The sequence below is a fragment of the Ascaphus truei genome, chromosome 6 (assembly GCF_040206685.1).
Source record: "Ascaphus truei isolate aAscTru1 chromosome 6, aAscTru1.hap1, whole genome shotgun sequence".
Lineage (NCBI taxonomy): Eukaryota > Metazoa > Chordata > Amphibia > Anura > Ascaphidae > Ascaphus > Ascaphus truei.
The window spans coordinates 60,440,432-60,449,803 of NC_134488.1; the positions used below are offsets into that span (position 1 = coordinate 60,440,432).

A 9,372-nucleotide genomic window follows, 5' to 3' on the forward strand; every position below is an offset into this window, starting at 1 on the left:
TGTCGATGACTGATTTTGAGAATTAATCAGTGTGTTAAAGGGAAGTTATCACGTCTCTTTGACTTGGTTTCTGATGAATAGATTGGCTTTGATGGTGTTTGTTGAATTCTAGGATATGCTGTAGATCAGCGGTGCACAAACTGGGGGGCGCAAGATTATTTAGGGGGGGGCGCAGGCGGCGTGCCGGCAGACGCTGTGCGCAGGCGGGCGGCTGAACAAGCTCCTGCTGCTTCTCTGCTTGTTGCGGGGGCGGGGCCTTGCTGCAGGGACGGGGCCTTCACTGCACATAGACAGTCCCTCCTCCTCCTGACTGTTTACCCGCCCCAGTTTGCAGCAGCACACGGGGGACCGGAGCATGCTTAGTACTTCCCCCCCAGGTGAAAGTGTGTGACTGTTATGAGTGTGTGTCTGTGTGTGTTGTGATTGCGTATGTTTGCTGTGTCTGTGTTGTGATTATGTGTGGGTGTTGTGATTAAGTGTGTATTGTGTCTGTGTTGGTTGTGATTGAGTCTGTGTGTGGGTGTGGTGATTGAGTGTGTGCTGTGTGTGTTGTGATTGAGTATGTGTGCTGTGTCTGTGTGTGTGGGTGTTGTGATTGAGTGTGTATTGTGTCTGTGTTGGTAGTGATTGAGTGTGTTCATTGTTTTTATACGTTTTTACACTGTTATAAATAAAGTCTTTATCAGTCACTAACTCAGACTTTGCCCATCCTTTGGTCTATGGGCGTCTGGGAGAGGAGCCACTTATACACCATACCCACTGGGGGTAGAACACTGAGACGTATCCACATCACCTGAGCATGCTGACATTACCCACTGAGGGAACTAACTCACATATGGCCGTGTGAGTTTTTTGTTTACTATTGCTCCGTTTCAGGAGTTTGCATTTACCCACCACATCCATCGTTGAGGGTGAAGTCTCACACAAGCCCGTGTGAGTCACTGAAACTAACAATTGATGTTTCATTTGTTGTATATTTAGTGGCATTCACTAATACCCCTTCCTTTTCCAGCCCTTCTCTCCCCCCCCCCCCTCCATCCCCCTTTCCCCTTTCCACCCACGCACGTTGATTCATGCACTAATACTGTGTATCATTCTGTTTTATTTTATTTTTCTTCATCATCATCTGGAGTTCTACGAGCTTGCGCGGACCACCATCACACTTCAATTGGTAGTGATTGAGTCTGTGTGTCTGTGTGTGTTGTGTTCTTATCTGATCGGCTCTGTGCTCTAGTGCCGGCATTCTCCTCTGATCTCCTCCAACCTCCGCTCTCCTCCTCCCCACCCAAACCGGAAGGACACATCACTAATAACCGGGACTGTCCCAGCTAAACTGGGACATTTTCACAATATTGGGGCACCAGGACAGCTCACTAAAAACCGGGACTGTCCCGGCTAAACCGAGACATCTGGTCACCGTATTCAGATCAGCAGTGTGAGGGTGATTTGCTTCTTACCTTCAAGGCTCTTGTCTGCTCCTCCCTAAATGTCAGATTTCATTCTTGCCATGCCCCAGCTCATCTTCTGCGCCAGTTTTATAATGGTCTCCTTCCTACACCTGCCACCTCTACTCTTTCTCACCTCTACTCTTTCTCACCTCGTTGTCCTTACTGCCCATCTACCTGTGAAACTTCTTCACACTTACTATAGATGCCAAGCACTTTCTCTCCCCACATTTAATTCACACCTAGAAACACACCTTCCGAATGAGGCATTTCATTAGCATGGACTTGTGACCACTTCTCCCCACACTTACAGTCGCACTTACCAACCATTATGGTCAAGCACTTAGTCCTTTACCTGCTGTCTCTGTAAGTCTCCCGACATGTCACTCAGAGCCGCTGACAGTGGGAGAGCTGGGACAACTGTCCAGGGCCTGGCAGTAGAGGGGAGCCCAGCCAGCCGACCCCAGAGGTTGGTGCTGTTGTGTTGTATGTGTGAGTAGCAGCAGCAGAGTTTGGATGTAGCTACAGTGTTTGTGTGTAGCAGGAATTTGTGTGTTGTGTGTGTAGAGCTGTTGTATGGGTGGAGCTGGTGTATGTGTGTTTGTGTGGAGAGCTGCAGTGTGTGTGTGTGTGTGTGTGTAGCTGTTGTTTGTGTGTAGAGCTGCAGTGTGCTGTGTGTGTACACAGAGGGGGCGCTAGTGTGTGGATATAGATAGCTACATGGTAAGGCTGCGGCCACACTGCTGCTGAGCGCGCTCATGCTTGAGAGCGGTGACGTCTCCAACTCTCCAAGCATAAGCGCAGGCTGTCCTGCAAACTTTACAAGCGCAGGGGAGGGCCGTGGCCGGGGGCATGTCATTGGCTGGATCGGAGCTATTTCTGTGTGTAAGTGTGTGTGTGGCAGTGTGTGTGTGTGTGTGGCTGTGTGCTGTGTGCATTGACTGGCGCTGATTGGTTGCTGAAGGGTCATGTGACCCTTAAGCGCGCTTAAACATCAATTTGCTCTGTCTCCCCAAGCGCCGTGTGAGGGTGGCCATACAGATTGATTTTAATTAGCGCATCGTGGACGCAGCCTAAGTGTATTGTGACAGAAACCAGGGGATGGTAATAAATTCCATATATAGCGCTCCCAGGATACTGAACAGTTTCTATCCTGTTTGTATAAACAAAAATAAGTGCGCAACCCAAAATCCACCTTAAACAAAATTCAAATAGTTGTGATAAAGTGCAATTAATATTAATTGTGTATGGGTAATACTAATATTTCAAAGTATACCAAACCAAGTATTGATGCGTATGCTGCTATACTCTAGGAGTGGCTCGGCACTCCAAACACTAAGAGAAAAAACACAAAGAACAGCGCAAACACGCAATAGTGAAGTAAATAATGACAAATCAAATTGGTATAAAATTGGTGAGTATTAGGCGTACATTTAGGCAAATAAAACAAAGCATGTCTGTGCAAACATCAGCACAATGTTACCACAGGAGCCCCTCTGGATGGTGTCGCCCTCTGGTTCAGCAGCTGTCTCTGGAGAGTCTTTAGTTGTATCTCTCACCCTCGTGGAAGGCAGCTGCAGCCCTTGAGCTGTTGTTGAATCCTCCTCTGCTTATCAGGCTGGGCTCACGGGTACACACTGCGCTGTAGGGGATTGCAAGTCCACTTTCTCCTGCACACAGAAGTTCCTGCAGTCTCTCTGTGTATTCGGAGCACCACGCGGTCCACGTGGTGTATTGAGCCGGCGCTCGCGCACTCCCGTGACGTCACGGATGACGCGTTATGCTCCGTTTTGTGGAAATCCCCAAAAATCAAATTTGCAATACAAACGGCTTCAGAAATGTGATGAGGGGGCTAGGATAGGGAGCCAACCCTTACTGTACTTATAAGTACAGTAAGGGTTGGCTCCCTATCCTAGCCCCCTCATCACATTTCTGAAGCCGTTTGTATTGCGGATTTGATTTTTGGGGATTTCCACAAAACGGAGCATAACGCGTCATCCGTGACGTCACGGGAGTGCGCGAGCGCCGGCTCAATACACCACGTGGACCGCGTGGTGCTCCGAATACACAGAGAGACTGCAGGAACTTCTGTGTGCAGGAGAAAGTGGACTTGCAATCCCCTACAGCGCAGTGTGTACCCGTGAGCCCAGCCTGATAAGCAGAGGAGGATTCAACAACAGCTCAAGGGCTGCAGCTGCCTTCCACGAGGGTGAGAGATACAACTAAAGACTCTCCAGAGACAGCTGCTGAACCAGAGGGCGACACCATCCAGAGGGGCTCCTGTGGTAACATTGTGCTGATGTTTGCACAGACATGCTTTGTTTTATTTGCCTAAATGTACGCCTAATACTCACCAATTTTATACCAATTTGATTTGTCATTATTTACTTCACTATTGCGTGTTTGCGCTGTTCTTTGTGTTTTTTCTCTATCCTGTTTGGCCTGGGAGTGCAGCCTTATAATACATGCACTCCATCCCACAGTTTGGCAAGCGCTGGAACTGAGGGATGAGAGATCCAGACCAGAGTTTGTCTGCCGCCTGATTTTCTGTCACCTGTCATGCTAATTAGAAATCAGGTATGTAAGACTGATTTCCTGTTTGCTCTCCCCTCTTCCCAAGAGCCTGGAAGGCTGCTGAACTACAGTGGGGAGAAGCCTCTTCCCCAAACAGGTTCAATAATTTTGTTCATTTGGCTAAGACTGCAAAAGTACCTTGTTTTGTTGTTGGAAGTGGAAAAGCCACTTCCAACCGGAGTTAGGGAAATCTAAGTTAAGTTATCGCTCAGGTGAGCAGATTTTGTTTTGATGTGTTTCTGTTGTATGCACTGTGGCAGTCTCAGTGCCTGGGACTGAATAAACCAGGCATAGCCTGTTTAAAGGAACAGTACGTGACGCCTCATCATTTAACCTACCCTAAAAGACCGTGTTCTAACAGTCCCGGACAGGCGGCGGAGCCCCGGAGTAAGCTGTTTGTCACAGTATATATAAAGGTGCTTTAATGTATTTACCATTTTATTTTAATAAAAATAATCTATATAACTACACAAAAGCGCAAAAGTGTCTATTTAAAAAAAAAAAAAATTTAAAGCCTACATTTAGCCTATAATAGTAATAATCCACTCAGAATAGGGTATTATTGGCCAATAATGCCTTGGCTGGGTTAAAGTCCCTCGGCTTCACCACTGGTCTTCAACTCTTCCAGCCAGTACATTATTGGCCAGTAATGCCCTGTTCTTTGGGGATTATTACTTAAATATGTGATAGTGACTGAGAGAATAAGAATACAGATCAGATACATCACTACTTCTCTGCTTCAGTTCTTCTCCATATCATCACAGAATGCAATCACATAGTCTGGTGTGTAGTTAGCCTCATATAAAGGGAAAACACATGTAGAAACAAAGATTGTAATAAAGTTTACTACGGGTTACACTCAGACAAACCATTTGGGGAGGGAACACATACTTTCCCCACTGTTTGAAACAGTGACTCAAGACGCACTCCAACCCTGCTCATAGCTCTGGTCCTCCGTGTACATGGCTGTGTATAGGGCTTCCCAGTTCGTCTTTCCGTCTCCACACTGCGGGGCTGGATTATGTCAGCTGTTGGAGCTTTGGGTACGGTGGTCTCAAGGAATAACTGGGACAACTGTTCACGGGCTGGCGGTAGAGGGGAGCCCAGCCAGCCGACCTCAGAAGTTGGGCCTGTCTGACCAGATGTCAGGCGCATCTTCTGTGATCAGCCATACAGCCAGGCTCATTCATCTGCCAAGCTCACAGGCATAAACTGGCCGACTCAACAGGCCGACGACCACCACTCAACAACTTGGGGCTAAGATCACGACTTAGTCCTGGGCCCCTGGACCCCACTGCAGGGCCGGCCTTAAGGCAAGGCGAGCAAGGCAGCTGCCTTGGGCCCCGCAGCTTCAGGGGCCCCTCCATTAATCCTCTCCTTCAGCTCCCCCACTGGTCGGGTGGACGTTAGATCCCGGCTCCGAAAGGAAAGAGGGAGAGAAGGAAGCGCGAGGCCCCGGGACTGGCAGAGAGTGGTGTGTCTCTATGTGTGTGTCTCTGTGTATATCTTTGTTTATGTGTCTCTGTCTGTGTGTCTCTTTCTGCGTTCATTTCTGAGAGGGGTCTTACCTTTTCTTGAGGTGCCCGCCTCCTGTAGCATCATGTTGCCATGGCAACGTGACATCACAAATACCGCCGCTACATCATGATGATGCCATGACGCTGACGGAGGAGGGCTGCTCGTCAAGGTAAGTCCCCTTAACTTTTTTGCCACCTTGGGCCCCGTAAAGCCTAAGGCCTGCCTAAAGAACCCAACTTGACGCCCCTGAAGCCACTAAGATTGTACTCTTTGGCCCTCGTTTTTTACTCCTCCATTTGCTGTTGTGTTGGAAGCATCATACAGTATAATCATATACTGTAAAGTATAATCCCAAACTCAATAAATCCAATGATGATAAATCACTATATTTTATAACTAAGCACAGCAGACATGCTGATGATATTACGTTTATTATCAATAAACATTGGGACATCCTTACATTAGACACAGGTCTGAAAAATATTGTTAAAGATCAACCTAAATTTGTTTTCAAACGTGCCAAAACGTTATCTGCACACCGATCACCGAGCATATTCACCTCTCCCAAAACTCAGACCACGGCTTTCCAACCTCCTATGGGTTTCTTTAAACGCGGTTATTGCAGTGTTAGTATTAATGCTAGATCGTTAAAAAATGTTAAATCTAAAGTTTCTAAGCATAAATACAAAATTAAGAGTTTTGTGACTTTTAATACAAGTTTTGTGATTTATACTCTGAGCTGGGGGTGCGGTAAAAACTACATAGACAGGACTATCCGGCCATTGAAGTTACGTATAATGGAGCCTGTACGGTCCATAACAAAACGCGATATTAGATTCCCAGAGTCGAGACACTTTTCGGAGTGCCCTCAGGGTAATATTAACTCATTTACCTTTAGTGCCATTGAGCACATTCCTTTAGCCATTAGAAGGGGAGATCGTCAAAATCTATTGAACCTCCCCCCCTTTTTTGTCTCGCCCCCCCCTTCCCTCTCACCCAGGAAAAAGACAGGACCTACTTTGACGCAGAGTAAGACAGTCAAACTCCAAGAATAACACGGGGACAGTAGACACGGGTACAGCAGGCGCATCTCCCTGATCTCTCCTCCCCCCTAGTTACCATAATAACTCCACAACTCATTTCCCATTCGCATGCTGCCCTAAGCCCCCCTATATAACCTACACTGCAGTCTCCGTTTCTTTCCCTTTCTCCTCCTTTTTTGGATACCCTGTTAAACGGTTAAAGCAATGCGTCTATGTACTCATATATCTGAGGCCTTTGTCTTTCAATAAAAACAAATTGAAACAAAAAATCTATTGAACCAAAGAGAAATGTTTTGGATCCTGACCTTGGATACCCTCAATCCAGGGGGTCTCATCATTGACTGGGAACTAAAGCATTTCTTAATATATAAATATATATATATATATATATATATATATCTATAAACACACATGGTTATTCTGTGCTATTGGCTCTGCATTTTTCTTATGTTCATTTATATTGTATTCATGTTGTGTTTTTCAATTCTATACATATCTTTTCATGTGATTTTGGTTTTGGGACAATTGTTCTTTTTTTCGGTGAGAATACAATGCATCTTTAATATTATTAATTGGATTACATTAGCTGTTTACCACACAGTTATTTGTTTTTATTATTATTTTTCTTTTGATACTGCATTCAGACATAATTGTATCATCCTCAGGTTATACTCAATAATATATTTCCTGTTGATTTTGATGCACTATCTGCTTTCACTGGCAAGTGCTGTTGTTTTTAAATGTACAGTATGTATGTTATCATGTATTTGCACTTGGGTATTGCGACCTCCCAACAGAGGCGCCGCCACTGTGCTCCCTGTTATTACTTTTTGTGTTCCTCACCATGGGGGATACCTATCAGATGAGCACAGGAAGTGGAGCTTTCTGATTGGGAGCTCTGGCTATTTATTGGATCATCCTTCTGATGTCCAATACTCTTTGACAAAGCGACAAGATGCATGAAACGCGTTCGAGGCTGCCCACTGTGTGGTTTTTCACTTGTTGCTATGTCACTCACTGAGCAATAAACTTTTTTCAATGCGATCCAGTCTACTATCCCTTTGTTGCTGTGCACCGTGTCATCCCTTCCCCATGGGAGGACTTCCACTACAGTATAATCATGTTCGACCTAAAGATCGTTATCACAGCTGGAGTTTGCATGTATGATAATCAATGAATTTCTGGGTTCTGGGTTTTTTCTAGAGGAATGACCACTTCCTAATTAACTAGATCCTCATTCAGTTATTACAATGGTTAGCAACTTGTCACCTGACGTCACCTCCCGTTATCCCAAATTATCATAACATGCATTCAAATTGACATGCAACCGGTCTTTCTATTACACACTGTTGATCTAATATTGTAGAAATGAACATACTATAGAAATGGATGACATATTGATGAAATGGACTGGGGGGTCTCTGGAGATGAGGTTGTTGGTGGTGTGCAGAATCCATTTTGTCTCCATTTTGTCTGTATTGAAATGTCTTGTGTCTCATGCTATGTTCCTGTAATCATCCCTGTGAGAAAGAATGTGTATGTATCAGTTTGTCTTCCAGGAGACTCAAGGCCAAATCAGCCTATGGCTCAATGCCCAGAAATGAGGGGGAAAACATGGCCCATATTTGGTGGTTGTGCCCAGAGATCCAGGGGTTCTGGTCTAAGATCCAGAAACTACTCTGTGAAACCTTGGGGCTGGAAGTTCTCCTGGACCCTCTGACCTTTCTGTTGGGAAAACAAGTCGATGGCCTTCCCGCTGCCCTAACTAAACTTATGTCAGCCATAAACTTATAACTGCTACAAGGTGCTCTATCGCAGCCGCTTGGAAGCAGGAAAAAGCTCCCTCAAAAAATACGGTCTCTAGAAGAATTACCACGGTTATGACCATGGAAAAACTTACGCCATGCTCACACAGAAAATCCCCCAGTTCAACAACACCTAGGGGCCATGGCTAGCCCGCTGAGGCCCAACTTCCCCTCCAACATGAAAAGACCGAGAGTGAGCCGGTCTCAACACACTCCCCCCTACCCCTCCCCGCCCCCTGACCCTTCTCTCCTCTGTTTGTCATCCACACTTCCCACTCCCCCGCCCCTGTGCGTCCGTCCTACCTTCCCCCCCCCCCCCCACCCACCCAACAAAAAATGAAAATGCCTTTTTATGGATTCAATGATTGTACTTTATTTGTTACTAGCTGAGAGACCCGGCGTTGCCCGGGATGTTTGTGGGGTGGGGTGGCATTTGGGTGGGGAGTGGTCCACGCGTCACAGGACGGTGTGCGGTGGTACTGCTGATGTGGGGGTGCTAATGGTGATTGTATAGGGGTGCTGATGATTTGGGAGTGTTTGGTGCTGATGTGGGGGTGCTGATGGGACGGATGTGGTTGCACGATTGGACGGAGGAGTGGAAGGACTGCCCAATCAGGAAGCGGAATGTGGAAATCAGCCCCGACCCCCGTGCTGGCGCAGACGCTGCCGGCTGTCACTATGTGCAGAGATAATGTACACACCCCTGCCCGAGGTACTACAGCACATAATACACATCCACTGGGACACTTCTACCGTACACACCCGCAAAGCGCCCGCTCAGAGCCGCGCTTCGCTCACATAAGTCATTAATTGGTATAACGCACGCGCCATTTCAACCCGGTCCCAGCGCGAGGCCGACCTCACTGTGCAGCGGGGTGAGGGACCCGGCCGGGGGGTGAGGGGCGGTCACATTCCTCCCTATCCCCCCCCTCCCTCCAATACATGGGCGGGCGTGACTCTGAACCACCCCCCCTTCCTGCAGAGTAA

The 9,372-nt window shown here is 46.9% G+C and overlaps 1 long non-coding RNA gene across 1 annotated transcript; it reads left to right on the forward strand.

Annotated features, from left to right (window-relative positions):
* Positions 1 to 3,343: 3,343 nt before the first annotated feature.
* LOC142497088 (uncharacterized) lies at positions 3,344 to 7,013 on the forward strand. The gene is made up of 3 exons (XR_012802177.1): positions 3,344 to 3,782; positions 3,929 to 4,022; positions 6,538 to 7,013. It is a non-coding gene; the product is annotated as an uncharacterized LOC142497088 (long non-coding RNA).
* Positions 7,014 to 9,372: the final 2,359 nt, after the last annotated feature.